Consider the following 22,911-nt stretch of genomic DNA (forward strand, 5'->3'; position numbering starts at 1 on the left):
TTTCCACATTTTGAAGCTTTCTGCACTCATATTCAAAGAGATATATTAAGAAATAGTTAAGTCTTTTTTGTAAATAAATTAACAAAGATCAACCAATGTAAACCACTAATCAATAAAAACTGTTGCTAGAATTTCTGCCAATCTAGCTAATTTTCTATTTACTGGTTAAGCAACTAAATGACGGTGACTGAAAAACATCTAAATAGACTGTTATTTCATAATCAGCTTGTATGCATGAGTATCATTCAATTAGCTTCTAAATCTTCTTTTATATTCTATGTTCAAAATTCAATCAGCTTCTTTGTGATGACTCAGTAGGTGACTAGGCAGAAGCAGCTAACAAAAACAATTAAGGGGAGCAGCGGCTTGAACAGAACAAGGGACAGCAGCTACGTACCAACAACAACGGCACCTAAGTAGTGGGTGGGTAGTACATCTGAATAGCAATAAAAAGAGGGAAGGGGGGGCAGCAATGCTCATTCTGTGAATTGTGAGTTTATTACATTCTAAATATTCTTTTTTCTTCTATTTGGCAGCATGGAGTATCAACACCAGGTTATCGCTTCAGTAACAAGGCAGAGCATATACCTAGACTAGCATACTATAATAGAAGTGGAAGATGTAAAATTGAACTAAATGTCCAGACTAGGAAATATCTTTTCCTAATCCGCCTTTAGCACAGCATGTATGGAATAGTAGACAAGCATGTGCAACTACACTAATGTGCCACAGCAAAAGAATCCAATTAATAAGATGACAAAATGCATATACACTAGATAGCTAAATGACATATCGAGGCATGCATTTATGCATTTGTTATTTGTTAACCTCAGAAAAATGCTTGGCATGGAGCCAAGGGAATAAGAGGAGCAAAAGTCCATAACCTATCAAGTTACGGAGTTCCACAAAAAGCAGCATTTCTCTAGACCTGTAACACTTTTAGTTAGTTACTAAAGGATTTATTTTATTCTAGACCTGTAATGTTCATGTACTGATTTTACATCTCAGAAATCCATCAATAAATTCAATTTTTTTCCACTGATTATTTTGGTGGCCTATTTCAGTTTTAATGCTCCTGTTTTCTGTGATGGAAGAAACAAATTATGTATTTACACGAAATCTAACAGTCTCTGTATTTCGTAACGGTAGAAACGTGAACTTCAAAGAAGTCTTCTGATCTGAGCATTGTTGCGCAAATACTAAAACTGTGTGCGTCTTTGATTCTATATGTGTGCGTCTTTGATTCTATATGCCTATTTTATCTTGGAGGTTTCAACAAAATAGGCATATCGATTTAGCTGAAAATGGTTATGTTCAGTTGTGAGCTACTTAATGGGATGTTTCTACTGAATGACCCTCTGAGGTATGTTGTCTGATGAGGTTCTGTAGTTTTAAAATGTATTAGCCTTTAAAATGTAACTTTGATGTACTATTTTATCATAGAATGTATTAGCTTTAAAATGTAACTTACTTACCCTTCATCCGAAGCCCAATACTTAACCAACTTTCTCCATTGCTGACTGCTAATTCCATGTCGTGGCACAACATCGCACATCTCAGCGAGTGTTTTCTCATCTGGTTTGTAGTAAGTCACCTTAAGAGATTGTTTATACTGCCTCCAACTTTTATTGGTACGCTTGAGGATTTGTTTGTCATATTTCGGATGATCAGGAATAACAAAGTGATCCTTCAGGAAAGGCATTCCGGATGATCAGAAAATAATCAAAATTCACGCACAGAAGCAACAAACCCCTGTTAAAGGAGCACGCACAACCGCACCCTCAACAAAACAAAATGCAAAGCAGCAGATTAGCATCCAACGTGCAAAGAGGCAACGACATAACCAAACCAGCCTACAACCGAAGAAATAACAGCAGAAACTCAAAGCAAAAGCACAGCAAATAGCAAGCACACAAAGCGAGTCTGCATACCAGAAACTCGAAGAAGGTGCCAAGAGAAATAGAACCAGCCTGCATAAGTAACATGAGTCATAGCAGCAACCTATAGAGAAAGCAACAACTACAATAGAAATCAGAAGCAGAGGTGTCCAAAACCCCTATATACACTAGAACAAACAATACCACCCCTCAAACGCCTGAAGTTCAAGCTCGGCCACCAAGTCATTATACCCAGCTAGCTATGTCATGTAACAAATAATAATAATAATCTGAAATATTATTTCCCTGGATTACAACATTACACTGTATATGCTAATTCGCTGGACAATTGACTCTTGCAAAATTATCTCATAAATTCAGAAATTAACTCATAAATTAAAAATATTATCAGAAATTAATTCAAAAGTTCAGAAATAATCATATTAACTCATAAATTCAGAAACAACTATTAACCATAGTTCATGAAAAAATCCAATTGAAATCCATCTTAAATCATGCAGCAGTAATCAAATTATTCCTTGTTTAGCAAGTTGCCAAAACTAAAACACATTGCCTTATATTCTTATTATAATCGTGCCAAAAAGGCGGTAGGGTCTTCAATCTTGTGAAGACTAAACTGGAAACCTAATTGAGAAATCTAAGAGAAGAAAGTTACAGTGCTCCAGCAAGACCAACATTGTCCCAATAATTGTTGGAGGCAAGCTTTGTTTCAATTACAGAAATCCTCTGTAAAGGAGGGGCTCCCTGAGGTGGTGGCAAGAAGTGCGCGTAAGACCAATCACCAAATACTCTGTTGACAAATCAAGAGTCATCCAATGCAGTACTTTTGCAGCTTATACTCACAGAAAATCAAGCAGAATGAAACAACCAAGCACTCAAGCAGTAGCACACATTATTTTTTGAAAAAGAAACCTGGACAGCAAGCATGACATTGCCCGGCAGAGTAATCTTGAGGTACCTAGCAGATTCTTGAGGAATTAAAGAGTAGTGACACTAACTCCAGCTCAAAAAATAGAACATTTTGAGAACGATGCAAAACTGACTGAAGCGAAAAGAATAGAACATACTAAGCACTATGCACTCGTGAGCAAAATAAAATAAACTTCTAGAAATGGGAATAAAGACTTGAACTTACTCTTATCTGGTCTACCATCTTAGCTTTTAAATCTCCTTCGATATCAGGCCACTCCCCTTCTCCAAGTGGACAGTATGTCTGTACCTTTGCAATACTACCAATGAATCTGACCAACATTTGGCCACCTTTCCTAAGCGGTTGGTGAAGGTCATTGAATTCAAAATAGTATTTGACGCCGTTGTTACTCCAGACGTCGATTGTTTGAATATAACCACTTACCAGCTTAACATTACCCTTAGCATCTGCATAAAAAAAAGAATAAGTGAACATATATATTTTGTATGTGTATATACAGAAGATTACAAGAACAAGAAAACGTGTATTCAGCATATGTACAAGTTAGACAGAATAATCCTCTATGCAGTAACTTACCAATGGTCAAAACCTCCTCCTTGTCATTAAAATCTATAGTTACAGGCCAATCTGGATATTACTTCACCCTTAGGGACTTCGATTTTGTTGAGTTCTCTTTTGGTTCTTCACTATTGTTTTGTTGTTGATTGTTCTGAGAAGCTCTTGAGGATGTTTTAATATGACTAGAAGGTGGGATAATAGGTGTCATATTGGGTGGCATATTAGGTGAGATATGACTACCAGGCGAGATACGAGGTGGGACGTGACCAGAGGAAGTAGCAGGATTTTGTGATTTTGATGTAGTGTATTTTTGTGATTTGGTTGTGTTAGAAGGTGGGATACTAGTTGGAACTTCTGGTGAGATCGTGGATGAAAGCTTAGGTTGGACTACATCTCTAGTTTCTTCCATAGGTGAACTTGATGTTGATCCAGTAGGGGGCTTTTCCATATAGCTCCAAATATGTTATCAGTTTGATGTGCACCTTTTGAGGTACTTGAACATGGAGGTGCAGCCACTGATCTAATGGTACCTTGTGGAGAAAATGGTTTAAATTTGACAACAGTAGTAGGAACCTGAGATGATTGTGGTTGAGTAGCATGCTTTTTGGTCGGTAGTGATGCATCTTCACTCAAAGATGAGGTATGTAGCTGGACCATGTGTACCATCTGTTTCAGCATGTCTAACCCTCTTGCGATATGTCATCTCTTGCTATATAGCACTGCAAAACAAGTCACATGAAAAAACAAACAGACATACTCATTAGTCGTAAAGTTCGGTTCATTTCTGTTTCATTTTATCATCCTAGCTAATGTAAATAACTTGGCAGTTGTTGAGGGCATTAAAAGAAAGCTACTGATTGCATGGTAATAAGTTGGAAGTTATGTTTTATAGTCATTAGGATTTACTGATTGCTCTTTTCTACTGATTGCTACTGATTCCTTCTCAAGTACTTCGTGTTATAGATTTGAATATGACCCAAACACGGACCTAAAACTAAATCATTCGGATGGCTCATCACTTGAACAGATTGCTACTTATTGCTCTTTTCTTTTACAGATTATAAATTTGCATCAATACAGCAAGTCAGCCAGCCATGCATCAGATTAGGATTGGCTAATATAGAATGTAACATTCACAGATTAGGATTGGCAAGTCAGCAAGCCATGCATCAGATACAGCAAGTCACTAATTAGTCGTAAAGTTCAGTTTAATTCTGTTTCATTTTATCAATCTATAAGACATAGGAAGCACACAATCTGTTAATTGGCTTCTCGTTTCAAGTAGACATAGTGAAATACAGAATGTAACATTCACAATTCACAAGAATGAGCCTAACAAAAACGAGCCTAACAAGAATACTAGAATATTGCTGTTGAATACAAAAACGAGCCTAAATTTGCAGCAAGTACTCACAATTCACAAAAACGAGCCTAACATTAAAGTAGCATTCAGATATTGCTCAAACTACTTTCACTTATTTATAATTAGTGTCTACCTGACACAAAACAGAAGTCGAGCGAGCTCTAAAGACCATGTTCAGCATGAGGTGAATGCAGGGAGAAGGAATAGTCAAACTTAGCACAGAAACAACATATAACCAAGTATGATATGGTATTTAGAGGTGGTGTTCAGATTCATTACCTAAGCCTGGTTTTCACTTCAGCTTCAGTAGCAACTGCACTCGGTTAGTAGGTCACTAGGGGTAAGAACCTCAATTTCCTGATAAAGAAAGATGATTATAGTTAATAGCAATCACTTCTAAAAGAATATTATACAAACATGTTCATTTATTTGATAGATTCAGTAGAATTTCTATGAAGTAAAAATAATATAAAATATGGAAGAAGATTTAAATTACCAATCCTAACCTATCATGTTTTGTTAATGTGAAAACACCATATACAACATGAATTTGAATATGAGTAACCGAAATGAGTATTAAATAAATGAAATCTCATATTACACGTGAATAGAAGTTTATTACTCGAATCCGAAAGAAAATAATACGCATAAACTTTGATAAAGAATTCTATAAACCCGAAACACTATTATCCTAGAAGCTACTCATCATCATCATCATCATCGTCGGGTATATCAAACAAGTCCCTAGGCTTAGTCTTAATAACATGAAACCATCCTTTTTGTATCTCATCCTCGATGTAAAAAACTTGTTTCGCTTGAGAAGAGAAAATAAATGGATCATCTTTCAAATTTTGACCATTGTGCATCAACTTCGAGAAATTAACACGAACTCTGCCACTCGGGTATGTTTTGAAACCCCTTCGTATATCAACCCAATCACATCGGAACATTAGAACCTTGAAAGAACCATAATAATCAAGTTCTAATATTTCTTTTAGTTTTCCATAATACTCTTGGCTATCAGCTTCTACCATAATTCCAGAATTTTAAGTCTTTCGAGATTGCTCAAGATCCACGGTGTCAAATTTATATCCATTGATAATAACGCTTTTTATCCTTTTCCTGCGATTGCTTAAACCACCTGCTAAGGATTTTCTCAATTTTCCTTCTTTCGTGCTATCATCTAGGTTATTGGCCTATAATTCCAAAAAATTAAGTTAAACTCAGATTGATACATAATAAAAAGAAGGAAACTCAAGATTTTGAAGCATATAACCTTGTTATGCAACCAATCGGAAAATTCATCGATTATCCACTGATTTTCTTGACCTCCTCCGACTTGATTCTCTTGTCGTTTTTGTTGTATGAAGGCACTTTAGACATTGAGAAATTGAGTTATTAACATTGTAAGTATTAATACGCTCAAGAAAATCATCCATAAAGGTACTTACTCAAGAACCGGTTTCATCTCATCTGAATGAAGCAAAACATAGCGACGTGCTTGCTTTAAACTTTTGTCATCAAGACGAACATTTTCTTTCATCCCAACTACACGACCACCTGAGTTGTATAAATAGTTATTGATGTCTGGAATACCATCTTCGTTCCTCTTCGGTCTGTTGAATGGTCTCAACACTTTCTAGATATCTCGAACAAAATGCAATTGTCTCCCATAAAAGGTACCCTTCTGAAGGAAATAATGCCCTTGGTCCAAGTATGCATTCTATGTTAAGTCTAATAAATGCGGTTCAGTATTAATTAACAAGTTAATAATTCAGTGAGATCAAGTGAGCTGAATGCCTAGCTAGAGGCCGCTTCAGTTCAAGTGGAATTAATGATATTAATCCACAGCTTACTCTTGACTGAACCCGTAGGGTCACACAAATAGTACGTAAACGGATCAAGTATTTAATGGCATTAAATACTCCATCTATGGATATTCGGAATCGACGGATCTTGGTTTCAGTGGGAGCTGAGATCGTCACAGGCAAGAAATGAATACTCCGGAAACGGTGATATTGCCGGAAACGGAAATATGGATCGTATCGGAAATATAAATATTATCCAAGTCGTAGATGTTGCCGGAAACGGAAACATGGTACGTATCGGAAAATATTATCGGAAATGGAAATATTGCCAGAATCGGAAATATTGCCGGAAACGGAAATATTGTCAGAATCGGAAATATTATCGGAATCGGAAAATAATTCCGGAAACGGAAATATTAAATATTTGTTCGAAACGGAAATTGATTCCGGAATCGGAAATATTAAATATTGTTCGTATCGGAAATGAATTCCGGAATCGGGAATTTAATCGGAAGCGTATTGTACGAATTAGCATCGGACGAGGCCCGCTAGTCGAAGGCCCAGCACGAAGCCAGGCCGTCGCCCAGCGAGCCAACGCGCACCAGCGCACGCCAAGCCTCGACCAGGCCCAGCGCAAGGCCAGGCCCAGCCAAGGCCTTGGGCGCGCGCGCGCGGAGCACAGCAGTGGGCCGAGCGCTGTGCGCCTAGCGTGGGCCGCAAGGCTTGCGCGGGTGTACGGTGCTCGTGCAATGCTTGTGCGGGAATCCTGAAGCAATCGGGATTCGAAGTGTGATTAAATCCTAGAACTATTAGATAATGATTATTTAATTAGAGTCCTAGTAGGGTTATAATTAAATAAATTAGTATCCTAATAGGATTCCAAAACCCTTTCCATAACTCTATAAATAGGTGCCTAGGGTCACATATTTTCATAGATTATTCAAGTATTCAAAGTGAGTTTTTGAGAGAAAATTCAGACACATTTCTTGACTATAAGTGCCGAAAATCTTTAGTACCTTAAGGGCGATTCTAGTTGGTCAATCTTAAGGCGGATCCGGACGTGCTGTGGACTATCTACGGAGGGACGACACTTGGAATCCTAAAGACTTGTTCTTGTTCGGTTCGGGCGCAGCTAGGGAAGGCACGCAACAAAGAGTATGCATCTAAACTATGCTATATGATTATGTGTAAATAATATGTATTCTTGGCTAAATGGTTTTTCCGCATGATTTATGAATTGTCATATGTATCATAACCTAACAGTGGTATCACGAGCCTCTTATTATTTTCATAATCTAAATTGCATGAACATGGTTAAATATTACAAATTTGCAAGAATTAAAAGGGGTGATTAATTTTCGTAATTGTTAATTAATTGCAAATTGCGTTTATTTAATTATACGTACGCAGTTTTTCGGCAGTTTCTTCGTTACTCATCCAAATCGAGTGATTTTTGTGTCAATTCCGCATGTAAAATGCATTCTAAAATTTTGACAAAAATATTATTTTTCTGCCGAACCCAGAATTCTCAAATTCGAAGCCTAACTATGACTTTTCGAAGGTTTTAGTTTTTCGAATGCAAAATTTCGTAAATTTAAGATGTTAAATTAAATATTTGCGATTCTTGTTGATAAATCTTGAATTTTTGATTGACCTACTGTATATGTTTAACAAGTTTGAATGCCTAGCCTTGTTAATTATGCAATCTAATTTGTAGTTATGATTAATTTGTTGAAAATTAGAATAATTTAGAATTAATTTGATTTTCATAATTAATTATAATTTAATTAGAAACCTATGATTAAAAACCACCATAAAAATTGTAAATTTATGATAAATTTTAAATTTTTATGACCTAGGCTTGAATCCATGATAATCGGAAATCAATTGAATAATAAATTTTCGATTTTTCGCCCTAAAATTATGAAATTAATATTATTTATTAATTTGTCATTAATTTTAAATATAAATTTTAAATTTTTATGCGATTCGTTCATATAACATGCACGCACAAAGCAATGGACGCTTCGTGTTACCCTTAAGGGGTGTTGTATAGTGCGGGCATGCGACGACGAGCAAGGGAGCTCGTCGCCCATGCGGCACGAATGCAATGAGCAGGGGCATGGTGCACGAGCACGAGGCAGCAGCCCTGCCTTGTGTCGTGGGCCACGAGCTATGGATGAATGGGCATGGGCGAACGCAAGGCATGGCAGTCGCGTGTGGGCAGCAAGCGAGCTGCGCCACAACGCGCACTGCCTCGCGCAAGCGCGCGCAGCCTCGCGCGCAGCGAGCGCAAGCTCGCGTGCCACGAGCGCTGCGCCCAGCGTTGATCGCGCGCAATTGCTCGCGCACAGCGAGCGATGGCTCGCGTGCATCAAGCGCTGGAGCGCGCGCAGCAAGCGCTGGCGAGCGCGCACAGCGAGCGATGGCTCGCGTGCGTCGAGCGCTGGCGCGCGCGCAGCGAGCACCACTTGTGCGATGGCTTGCGATGGGAAAATGCAGCAGCTATGCGACGAGCGCATGGGCTGCGCGCACATGGCCAGCGATGGTTGTGTGCGTGTGGCCCATGGGCGTGCGATGCGTAGGGTGTTTGCGTTGCGATTAGATCGTTTTGAATGTTTAATTTGAAATTTTCAGTTTACATAATTTTAATTAATTTTATAATTAATAATTTAAATTATTTTCTTGGATTTTAATTTTGAATATTGTAATTATAATAAATTTTATTTATTCTAATTATTTTACTAAAATTAAAATCATGAATTAATTTAAATACGACTGAAATTAAATTAAACTTTTTGGATTCAATTATAAATTTATATGGGCTTTAAATTTTAATTAAATTTGTATGTTTCCGGTTAGACTTGAAATACATTTTTATGTTTAAAATTAGTAAAGCATATGAATTTATTGGTTTAAGTGGGAGCGCTTTTTAGTCATAAACTCTTGATTAGGTCAACGAATCCTTAAGGTTAAAACAACTTGATTAGAATTAATAAGGACTGAATAATTGGTAGATTATTGGTGCCCTTGATTAATTGCTGCAAATGTTTACGTGATGCATAATGTGTTTTACTAACCAGCTATGTGGGCCATTCATGATAATGAATGGGTGAATGGTATATATTGTATATGTACTGTTTTGCAGGTTATGAAGTGACTAGTATGGCCCAAATAGGATAGAAAATATGGTCTGCGTACCATTAATTTGAATGTAATTGGTCTAAAGTACCAAAGTTGTGTTTAAATTCAAATATGGTCTGCGTACCATCAAATAGTTGTAATTAGTTTTAATTATAGCTTATCCTATTTGAAGAAAATGGTGCCTCCCACGGAGATTTTCAAGACGGACTTTGAAGTTAAAGCTTCAAGATGAAGTCGGGCCATACTAGATCACATTTATCTTATGCATGCTTTAAGTTATTTATTGCTTTAAATATGTCTTAATTATGCATAAGATTGTGGCTTGATTATGTTGCATGATTAAGGATTTTAGTTTACTTAAAATCTAACCAACATAGTAAGAGCCTTAAGTTCCAAACTTAAAAATTGAGTTAAAAGGTGCCATGCCAAAATATACACTTGCTTGGATATCCTTTACATCAATCTAGTAATAGTTTTCGCTCAGCGAGGTGTTACTTATTGGTCCTAAAGGGGCAAGGTACACAAATAATTGTGAGTACATGTTAGTTTTGGTGAAACTCAACGATATAAGTAAGGAGTCCTTTTATGTCGTGGCAAAATCGATAGGTTTACCTAATAAGTTCTTAGACGTACCTATCAACCAAGAGTAGTTTCTAGACTATTAGCAAAAGGCTTTTGCTTACCTAAAATGTTTTAGAATTGAGTCAACAAACTGTGCTTAATTCTTCAATGGTTTTAGGGTCTTGGAATCATTTTATTCACACCTGCCGGAACAATAAAATCGAATAAAATGCTAATAACTTGTTTGAATTACATGGTTGCTTTAATTTCAAGTTATTATTCATGATAAATGTTTAGACTTTGCATGCTTCAATGTATGTTTTAATTATTGTTTATAATTAAATATCTTGCACTGCAATAAATCCTTTTAGAAAGGTAACAGTAAATTTCCTCGATTGGTAGTGAATCCAAGAACGATTCACGGAAAAGAGAGAAAGTGAGCAATTTAAAATGTACGTTTCTTATGTCGACTTTTATGGTTGTTTTCGAATATCAAAATCGAATGGAAAACCAATTGGTGCTTGTGAATTCAAAATACAATGTAGTTTTGAGATCATAAAGCATTGAGTTTAATACGCTCAGCTTTACCAATGGTTAACAACCTAATATCTTTGTCCATTTAATTCTCGAATGAGTCTAGTCCCTAGACATTCGAATAGATCGATGCTTAGAGAACTTTAGAAGCTTCTGGTAAGATCATCTAGTTGAAACAAAATATTCAACATAAATTAAAATGGTAAAGAACCTTGTTGGTGACATTGGACATGTCTAACAAAGTATAAAAGTCAACACTAAAGAATTCAATTCTTAAGACTATAAGAAAGGGTACAAGAAATAGGTAAACAAAGGAACAAATGAAAGGAATTTACGATTCCGTTTCTACCTATAAGTTTATGTTTAAAGAGAAGTGACCTAGCAATCAAACTTCCTTGGTATCATATACCGCTTGAGGTTCTTACTTCGGTAATAACTCAAATAATGGAAGCTAGGCTACACTAATGGCCTACAAGTGAAAAATGAAGCATGGCAATGCTACATTAGTTGTAGGGTCATCTAGTTTGTTTTAAGTCCTTCAAGGCTGGAACTTAATGGATATTTTGTTCCATAATCAGCATACCTAAATTTCTGTTTCAAACACAGAAAGACTCACATTCAAGAAAACAAAAACAATGTTTGTTTATTTGAATGAAATGGTCAATTACGGGTTAAGTCAATATGCTTGATTAAAACAAACAACTCTTTAACAATAAAACTTTACTAGGTTCAAATCAACCCCTTGATTTGAGTTCCATTAATCTTTGGCATTGTTGCTTAGACCATATCAACAAGTTAACATTCATAAGCTCTATTTTGATGGACCTTTTGAAAGTTGGTTGATTTCTAGATCAACTTAAGACAAGCTAGTCTTACTTGTTGAAAGTAACAAAGATATGAACTATTGTTAGAACGCCTAGACAATAGAGTTCAAAGCTAAAGAAAGATTTTATGACTTTATTATTTCACATGGATTTGAGTGAATATAGGTTTATTTACTCAAATGTGATATAAGTTGAAACTGTTTGGCTAGTTCAAAGATTCAGAAGTATAAAATCCACTTGGCAAGAAATCATAAAGATCTAGGTTAGATCATGTTGATGATTACTTGAGACCAAATATGATCATCAATGATTGTGTGTTGTAATTTCACAATCTAGCTCCATAAGATATGGCATATCTACGTTGGAATGATCGAAGTCAATTAGTACTTGATTCGATCAATGATGAATCATAAAGACTTTTCCTATAATTTCTAAAACAAAATGCTCAACTACCACCAAACTAAACCAAATTCGTCAAAGCTTTTGAAAAGTAATTTCAGAATAACTTTTCATAAAATATATCTAGAGAGTTGCAAAACTCAGTGGGAGCTTAGTGTTTGTCATTCGACAAACTAAAGCCCAAGTATAGATATATGTTTCATTGTGATTTATTCAAATGAGACACAAGGGTATTGTTTCTACCACGAATTTTTGAGAACATAATGTTTGTTTGCTCGAAATGATGTCCTTTTGGAGATTCGTTTCCAAAATGACAAGTGGGAGAAAAAGACCTCGAAAGTCTTCGAGGCGAACAAAAAACATAAACGGACATTCCGGAGGCTTTTCGAAGTGCTTCAGAAAATCCGAACTTATTCTGTAAGGACTTTACAAGTGGCTTTAAAGAATAGACATCTCTTAGAAGACTTTACAAGTGCTTCAAGGAGAACAGAATATTCAAAGGACTTTCAAGTGGCTATTGATATTCTATTGTTTGATGTTCTATACCCAAGTAGGCATAGAGTTCAAGTCAATGAAACTATGAGATTCTTCTATTAGATAGTGAAGAAACCTACAACTTGCAGTCAAACTATTAATGAGTTTGTGACCTGTAAGAAAGCTATGACGAAACCCAGATTCCCTAAAATGGTTAGAGGCCATATATAGACTCAAATGTTTTAGATGGTTAGAGGCCATAAAACATACTCAATGCTTTGATGACAAAATTGAAATTTTGTTGATTTGCAAGAATAGGTTCACACCTATTGGTTGCAAGTTTGTTTTAAGGATAAAAACCATCAAACATGAAATTGTGTTCACACACAAAGCGAGATTAGTTGCTAAAGGTTACAAGCAAATTCATGGTGTGAATTGTATTGAAACCTCATGCATAATTGTAATGCTCAAATCTATAATTCAAGCAATGATTGCATATTGGTACATATAGCAATTAGATGACAAAACGTATTCCTCAATCAAATGTTGGAATAAACTATGTACATGGTATGTCATAGGAATTGTGGATCCAAATAAATGCTTGAAAGAAAAAGCTAGCTTATGAAATCTAAGTACAGATTTAAGCAAGCAATTGGGAATTAGAAATGTATTTTAGTGAAGCTAATAAGTATTTTAGTTTCATAAAATGTACATGATTCTTATAGATATATAAGAAGTTTAGTGGGAGTACATAAAACTTAATTGGTCCTATGTGTATCACACACATATCTCTCTATTGTGAAATAACATTCAAATGATAATAACTTAGGTTTGAAATTATTCATCAATGTTGGACCAAGGCGAAACTTAGTGCATACTGGGTATTAAGATCTATTTACAAAGATCTTATATTAATGTTTTAGATTAAGTAATGGCATTTACTAAATCAAACACGAATGACTCCATTGGAGATATTCGACCCATGTGAATAAATCTAAGTAAAAAAATGTTTGAACTATGTATAAGCATTTACTAAGTTAAACATCCAAGGATCTAAGTAAGATTCTTAACCTATATTATATATCAAAGAATTTAGCTGGATTTAGTATCTACTGAAACTAGATGAGCTAAAGTTACATGAATAGAATTCAATTGGGAATTATTCTGCAAAAGAATTTATCATGTATGATATAATATGAGGATCGCCAAAAACGTATCGTATGACTTTAGGCATGACGAACATATACCAATCTCTATTGATCTAAGTGAAGATCAACTAGATTGAATCAAGAATACTTATGGTACTTGAAAAGGTACATAGGAATAGTTCTTGATTCAAGGAAATAAAGATATGCTAAATATTGATGCTACACGCATAAACACTGGCAAAGGATCAAGCAAAACCCTTTGGAGTTAACCATTGATAAGGACGAGCTATAGAGCATCGTGTTTTGAAATGGCAACATGGATTGGAGACCATGAGTTGTTGCGTGGGAAATTAAAATAATAATTTCTATGTTCCAAGATATAGTTGGAGAATCTTCCACATATCTATGAACTGCCTGGATAGGTAAATCCAAACAAAGCATCACTAGCAACCTATACAGTTGAAGTAAAAGTAATTATTGCCTAAGAAGCAATAAAACAGGGTTGTTTAAAGTTCTTCACTGAACTTGGGTAGATCACCTATCTGCCGGCTTGATGGTTCTTCATTGAAAAATGCGTAGAACCACTCTTGAAGCAAGAAAAACGTCTGCTAACTTGATGGTTCTTCATTGCAAAATGAGTAAAACCACCATCGAAGTAAGAAAGACTAGATCACATAATAAACAAACTCGAAAAGATCTTATCATCATATCTCGAAGAACATTCGATGAAAAGGATATTAAGATTGGCAAAGCATGATAACTAAACCTATGCGACAAGTGAGAAGCAACAATCACATTGTAGCACTGGAAATCAAGCATAGCTTTGAATTCCATGAACTGTTTTAAAGATGGGTTTTGAGGCCCATGGTTGTAAAACATTGGGGTTGAACATTTATCATATATGAAATGTATTTTCATATGCCATTTAATCTTGGTTTAGTATTAAATGATGAGTCCCTTCAATTTGACGATATATTCAAGATAGACTGTCAGAACCAGTCCTGTGACTAAGAAATGTCTATCAAGTGAACTTGAATGTCAAAGGTTGAAAATGGTCCCTAGTCGGAGTTTTCTATAAAATTGGACGCATAGAAAACGTTAGACGATTAGAATGCAAGATGACTAGTAGTTCTGTTTCTTGAACTATGTGGACATGGCAATGTCATAATCATTTGCATAGATACTTACTTTGGGAAGACTAGTATCGGACAAGACCTATGAAACTTTACTGTAAGAGATGAAAATCTGTCATAAGTAAATTTCATTAAAATTATTAGACACTAAATCCTCAATACCTGAGTGATTTGAGATTACTTGTTTGAGAACTGGTTGCTTTGACGTTGACCAACCGTCGCACCGTAAAAGGAGGCTATAAAGGCAACGCTCAGGTAATCACCTATCAAACGAAGTCTAATCTCAAGATCACAAGATTGGGATTGTCCTCCCATAAATCGGGATGAGATGCTTAAAAGTTGTACAAGGCCACTCGGAGAGCTAGAAACTGTGAAATGCATGGCCGTGCTCGGATGAATCATAGGCTATGATTATCTGTTTATTTGATCAGTTGAACTCTGAAACCGAGGAACACCTCTGGACATAATAAGGATGACAACTCTTACCTTATGTTCAAGAGCAAGCATCGAGCGACAAAGGAATTAGGAAATGCACACTTGTCCCTAAGGACAAGTGGGAGACTGAAGGAAATAATGCCCTTGGTCCAAGTATGCATTCTATGTTAAGTCTAATAAATGCGGTTCAGTATTAATTAACAAGTTAATAATTCAGTGAGATCAAGTGAGCTGAATGCCTAGCTAGAGGCCGCTTCAGTTCAAGTGGAATTAATGATATTAATCCACAGCTTACTCTTGACTGAACCCGTAGGGTCACACAAATAGTACGTAAACGGATCAAGTATTTAATGGCATTAAATACTCCATCTATGGATATTCGGAATCGACGGATCTTGGTTTCAGTGGGAGCTGAGATCGTCACAGGCAAGAAATGAATACTCCGGAAACGATGATATTGCCGGAAACGAAAATATGGATCGTATCGGAAATATAAATATTATCGAAGTCGTAGATGTTGCCGGAAACGGAAACATGGTACGTATCGGAAAATATTATCGGAAATGGAAATATTGCCAGAATCGGAAATATTGCCGGAAACGGAAATATTGTCAGAATCGGAAATATTATCGGAATCGGAAAATAATTCCGGAAACGGAAATATTAAATATTTGTTCGAAACGGAAATTGATTCCGGAATCGGAAATATTAAATATTGTTCGTATCGGAAATGAATTCCGGAATCGGGAATTTAATCGAAAGCGTATCGTACGAATTAGCATCGGACGAGGCCCGCTAGACGAAGGCCCAGCACGAAGCCAGGCCGTCGCCCAGCGAGCCAACGCGCACCAGCGCACGCCAAGCCTCGACCAGGCCCAGCGCAAGGCCAGGCCCAGCCAAGGCCTTGGGCGCGCGCGCGCGGAGCACAGCAGTGGGCCGAGCGCTGTGCGCCTAGCGTGGGCCGCAAGGCTTGCGCGGGTGTACGGTGCTCGTGCAATGCTTGTGCGGGAATCCTGAAGCAATCGGGATTCGAAGTGTGATTAAATCCTAGAACTATTAGATAATGATTATTTAATTAGAGTCCTAGTAGGGTTATAATTAAATAAATTAGTATCCTAATAGGATTCCAAAACCCTTTCCATAACTCTATAAATAGGTGCCTAGGGTCACATATTTTCATAGATTATTCAAGTATTCAAAGTGAGTTTTTGAGAGAAAATTCAGACACATTTCTTGACTATAAGTGCCGAAAATCTTTAGTACCTTAAGGGCAATTCTAGTTGGTCAATCTTAAGGCGGATCCGGACGTGCTGTGGACTATCTACGGAGGGACGACACTTGGAGTCCTAAAGACTTGTTCTTGTTCGGTTCGGGCGCAGCTAGGGAAGGCACGCAACAAAGAGTATGCATCTAAACTATGCTATATGATTATGTGTAAATAATATGTATTCCTGGATAAATGGTTTTTCCGCATGATTTATGAATTGTCATATGTATCATAACCTAACACCTTCTGCTATGGATCCTTCTGGTTACGCTTTATTACTTACATGAGATTTCAAAAAGGCCAAGTACCTTAAAATATAATGGAAAAGATTGGGAACGTGAAAGAATAAAACAAGTATTTTTTGATGTATTCTTATTTAAAAATTATTAAAAAAAATATAGAAGTTTAAGATATTGACCTCTCAATGGGATACATCCACCTATAATGAACAGGTCCACTGAGTTTGACCTCATCTACTAAATGAATTAGTAGATGCACCATGATTGTGAAAAATGTTGGCAGAAACTCTTTCTCCATCTTACAAAGAGTCAACACAAGCCTCGACTGAATGGAATCTAATTCACTTCTTTCAATAGTAGTTGAACATATCTTCTTGAAAAAGTCCTACAATTCATCAAGCAAATCAATTACTTTTGTGGCTTTCGATGCTCTTAAAGCGTCAGGAAGGATATCCTGCATAAGGACATGATTGTCATGGCTTTTAAAATTAATAAGTTTACGCTGCTTCAAATTCACACACCTTTGCAAATTAGATCCAAATCGTTCTTTCTCTTCTTTAGACATGGTGTATGCAGCCGGAGGCAAATAGTCCTTAACACGATTTGGATGAGATTCAGGCCAAAGATGAGATTTTATGTTCCGTGCTTTAAGGGCCAATCTAGCATTCTTATCATCTCTACTCTTCTCCATACCTAAAAGAGTTCCAAACAAAATGTCACACACATTCTTCTCAATGTGCATAACATCTAAATTATGTCTAAGAGGATTATGTTCCCAATATTCTAATTCGAAAAGTTTACTTTTCTTTTTCCACAGCACGACATCATCCTGATCATCATCATCATCGTCGTCAATTCCATCATCGTCTTGTCTCCCTCTTTTTTTAGGAACACTTTTTGACTGTCAATAAACATACTTAACTTTTTCTTGTTGCTTCAAAACTTCTGTCCCGCTTACGGGAACCGAAGCAAGACCATATTCCTCTTCCCCATCAAATAAGGTTTCTTGAGAACGATAAGGATGATCAATTGGTAACCATTTCGAGCTCCGGGATACACAATTTTACCACCAAAACTATACGCACAACCAGAATCAGCACAAGTAAGGCAAGCTTTATAACCTCTCGTACTCCAACCCGACAACATAGCATATGCTGGAAAGTCATTTATAGTGGAGTGTAAGGCTGCTCGCATTTTAAAACGTTTTCCACTATGAGCATCAAAGGCATCTACACCTTCCCACAATAATTTTAGCTCATTGATTAGTGGTTGCAAATACACATCAATATCCATACTAGGACCAAACTTACCAGGAATGATCAAAGACAAAATGAATGACGTTGACTTCATACAAAGCCATGGTGGCAAATTATAAGGAATCAGGATCATTGGCCATGTACTGTAACTAGTATTCATCAAACGATATGGATTAAAACCATCACTTGCTAGACCCAATCTAACACTACGAGGGTCTTTGGCGAATTCCTTATATCTTTGATCAAATTTTTTCCAAGCTTCACCATCTGCCGGGTGACTAATGATGTTTTCATCCTTGCGGTCAAAATGCCATCTCATGTCCTCTGCTGTTTTAGAAGACATGTAAAGCCTCTTTAGTCTAGGGATGAGAGGAAAATACCGCATTACTTTAGCTGGAACGCCCTTCTTACGTTTTTCTTTAACATTCTCACTTATATCGCCCTCACTTTCTTTCACATTTTTCCACCTTGATGTGTGACAGATATGACACTCACTTTTTTCTGCAAAGTCGCCCCAATATGCAATCATTTGGACATGCATGGATTTTCTCGTAACCCAAACCCAAATCCTTCATTATCTTCATGCCTTCATAATACGACGACGGGAACTCTTTAATATTAGGAAATGCGTCCAATAGAAGCTCAAGCAACTTATTAAATGATGCGGCAGACCAATGGAACATACACTTGAGGCGAAACAAGTGCAATAGAAACGACAACTTTGAGAAAGTTGTACACCCCTCATATAAACCCTCATCAGAAGCTTCCCTGAGTCGTTTATACTTTGCTTCTTCTTCATTGGTGTTGGTTGATGGAAATTCATCATCTTCCCCACAATCAAAATTTAACTCTTCATGCATGTTATATGAATCTTCATCTTCTAAATTTGCTTCACTAAATGATGGGTCTTGGGGTTCGTTGGTGGGTTGTGCACTATTTTCAACCCTAAAAGCTGCTCTTAGTAACCCATTCATATCATCTCGACCCACTACCTTTGCTTGGTCACTAGGGATCTCTACGGTATTTCTCTCTTCACCTTTACAATGGAAAATCCATTGTCTATAGTTCTTATAAAAACCGTTAAATAAAATGTGTCCTCCTACCTCTTCTAAGGGATATGATTTATTCAACTTGCATTTATAACATGGGCATCGAGTCTTTCCCTCTAAAAGAGTCTCTTTAGCAACCTCTAAAAATTTCATGCAACCATTATAATAACCGGCTTCCCCTTTTCGTAAGTCAATCCAACTAGTATCCATGTCTACCAAAAAAAATTGACCCTTATCGAATACAAATAACCTTTCAACTGGATTATATTGTTGGAAGTTAGTAAGCTCGCAATAAAAGGAAAGAATTCACAAGTTTTTTAATTTTGAAACGACACAATAAACCAGGGAAAGATTTTTGAACTTTGGGTTTGATTGATAACCATAAAACTCAATAACTTAGTCAAATTTACAAAAATAACATGTCCGTAATTTATTTTCAATAAGGGAAAAAAACTACGCTTAGTAGCAGAGAAATCATTGTAATGCATATTGAACTATCCTTGTGTTATTACAGAGTAACAGTTAATCTCACAAACAGGTATCGACTACAATTTACAGTTTTAAGTAAAGAACATAAATCAACTACCACTGAAAATCTTCCCAACTGAGTGCAATACATAATGTTCATGCGGTGTTACTAATTTCTTCTTCTGCAACAACTGAAAAATAAAAGAAACTGCTCTGAACCTAGAAACAACACTGCAGTACAAGAAATTGGCTAGAATTGTGGGGTGAATGCTGATTTATTCACGAAGTTGCATGCTAAAATACTCTTACATGAATATTTAGTTAAAAATCATACTTCGTATATTGGTAAGGGAAATCATCATAATTGAATCAGCTAATATTGTCTTGAAATCAAAAACAAAAATTTGAAGCAGATGCAATTGTTTCACTACCAAACTCGTAAACTATCTCAACTTAAAATTTTATTTACACAGTACTTTAGTAGAGCTCTATAGAGAGTTTAGCCCCAAGAACACGGGTTAACATAAGATAAACAGAAGCAACTATTATCTCAAGAGTTCCTTTTGTTTTTTTCTTAGAGTTCCCACACGTGTAGCCACTTGTTTTCGCTAATACTGAACTGGGATCTGTATAGTGTATTCTCAGCCCCATTTGAGGCAGTTTCACTATAATCATAGCTAATGGAAACTGGGTACTGCATATCAACCAATGAAATAATGAATGATGCAAAATTTGGTTATACTAGCTATTAATTTGAACTCAGCTTCTCCCACGTAAACATCAGAACTTAGAGCTCGAACTGCAGTTACATTATGTTCTTATAAGTGTGAGTTAATTACATATAATTTAATTGTTTAACCATAATTAGTTTCTTAAATATCATTTTATCAGTTTTGATCCGCCCCTGCTCCCCCACTATTATTGTCTGATCACTTCATCTCACCTCTTTCCATCTATTACAATTACATAACTAATGTTTGTAATTCAGAATGAAAACCTAAATTGCCAAAAAAATCCATAAAAGAGCAACAATTAATAATGTTTGCAATATAATTCTCACGTTTTACATAATTTACAGGATTCAACATCTTCACATAACATCAAACTGAAAATATCAAACTGAGAATTGCAAGGATTGGATTCGATGGAGAAAAGAGAACATGTGCAATGAATACCTCGGAAGTTTAGCACCAAATTGAGTCGTATACCCTTCGAAGTTTCAGCACAAGAAGCAAAATTCAGTCGGCTTTTTCCCACTATGAGTCGTTAGGATGATGAAAGGAAGAAGAACAAACGAAATTCGGATAAATAAGAAAAAGAATAAGAAGAAAATAATTTGCTGAGAAATAGAAAAACGTAGACAAACCTGCAGATCGAATATCAATGGCGAAGACGTACAGAGTGAGAGATTCGGATTTGCGCGTTGGCCTGGAGAAGTTCTTTAATTTGGGAGTTTTAGATAATTAACTAGGGTTTTTGCGAGATAATGGAACACGCGGTTAGTGGTTTTGGGCTTTTAGCGCTCAGAATTATTTTTTAATGGGAAGCGCTTAATTTTAATTTTCACAAAATATCAAGCGCGCAAATCTGTCATTCAACTTAGAGTACCATTTGCAAGGCACATGTAATGGCGACGCCAAAAGGTGTCTTCAAAAGCTTAGACATCATAATGCGTCCACAAAACGGCGTCGTTGATATCTTCGACGCGTTTTGGCATCGACAAAATGGTGTGGTCAGGTTCTTCGACGTGTTTTGGCCTCGACAAAACACGGAAAAAATTTCCCGGCCCAACGCACCCCTCTCAGCGTCGAAGCCATGGCATCTACAAACATGCTGTTGTGTAGTAGTGTTTGGGGCATTCTCTCATGTAATGGACTATTCCATCACAGTAGAGACAGTTTGATGTGGACTTGTCCTGTATTGTCTTCCTCTTGGGAACTAACTTATCATTGCCCATGGATTTTCCACCTTTCTTGAATGGTGTCCCTTTAGCCTTGAGTAAATCTTTGGCTCACAGTCGAGTACTATTTTAGCCGTTTTAACAAGCCGAATAAACTCACCAACTGTTTCTTTTCCTGGTTAACTCATACAGAATATTTTGAAGTTACTAAATCCATCATGATGTGAGTTGAGTAAGATGGAGACTGCCATCCTTTCGCTCCTTGGTTATCCTAGCAGACTCAAGTGTTCAAATAATGACAACATGTAGTTCACATGATCTCTGCTTTGAGCATAGATTCGAGCATTTGTTTCTTGGACTTCCATCATGAAACATCTGTTTTGAAGATCAACCTTCAAGCCTTTCATTGATTGAATCAATTCATGGACTTTTAGGACTATTTCTTCCGTGCTTCCACGACAGATATCCCTTAGATGCTTGAGAAGTATATATGGTTCGTAGGATACAAACCTTTTATGCTAATCACTAGGGATGTTGCTTAGCATGAGACTCATGACCTTTTTGAGATCCACTTCCCATGCCACATGTCTTTCAGGAGTCATGTCTCTTGCATAATAGCTTGGCATGGGATATAATAGTGCATACTCAATGCCATTGAGTTTTAGCACTTCAACGATTTTCCCTTCCCGTTTAAGAAATTTTGTTAGGTTCAACTTGACCAAAGTTCTGAAACATTGATGATGGATTTATTGTTGTTAGCCATAGTGAAAACTACAATTGAATAAACAATAAATAACCAATCATTCATGCTCTTAATAAATTTAAATTCAAGCAAACATGCATTCAAAATTCAAAAATCAAAATTATTAAGCATTTTATTCAAGTTTATGTGTTCCGTTAGGTGTGAATAAAATGAATCCAAGGTCCTCAAAACCATTAAAGAAATAAGCATTCTTTGGCTTGTCTTAATTCTAAAATATTTTAGGTAAGCAAATCATTTTCTAATAGTCTGGAAACTACTCTTGGTTGATAGGTACGTCTAAGAAGTTTTTAGGAAAACCTATCCCATTTTCCACGACATAAAAGGACTCCTTACTTATATCATTGAGTTCAACCAAAATCAACATGTACTCACAACTAATGTGTACCTTACCCCTTTAGTATCAATAAGTGACACCTCACTTTGGCGGAAAAGTATCACTAGTTTGATATAAAGGTGAGAAAGTAAGTGTTATTTTGGAAAGGCACATTTTAACTCAATTTTATAGTTTGGCACTTAAGGCTCTTACTATGTTTGTTAGATTTTAAGTGAACTAAAGTCCTTAACCATGCAACATAAGCAAGCCATAATCTCATACATAATATCCAGACATATTTAAAACAATAAATATCTTAAAACATGCATAAGATTAATTGTGATCTAGTATGGCCAGACTTCATCTTGAAGCTTCAACTTCAAACTCCGTCTTGAAAATGGATTGGAGACTCCGTTCTTGAATTCCACCATGGGAGGCGCCATTTT

This window comes from Spinacia oleracea, chromosome 5, assembly GCF_020520425.1.
Source record: "Spinacia oleracea cultivar Varoflay chromosome 5, BTI_SOV_V1, whole genome shotgun sequence".
In the NCBI taxonomy this organism is placed as follows: Eukaryota; Viridiplantae; Streptophyta; class Magnoliopsida; order Caryophyllales; family Amaranthaceae; genus Spinacia; species Spinacia oleracea.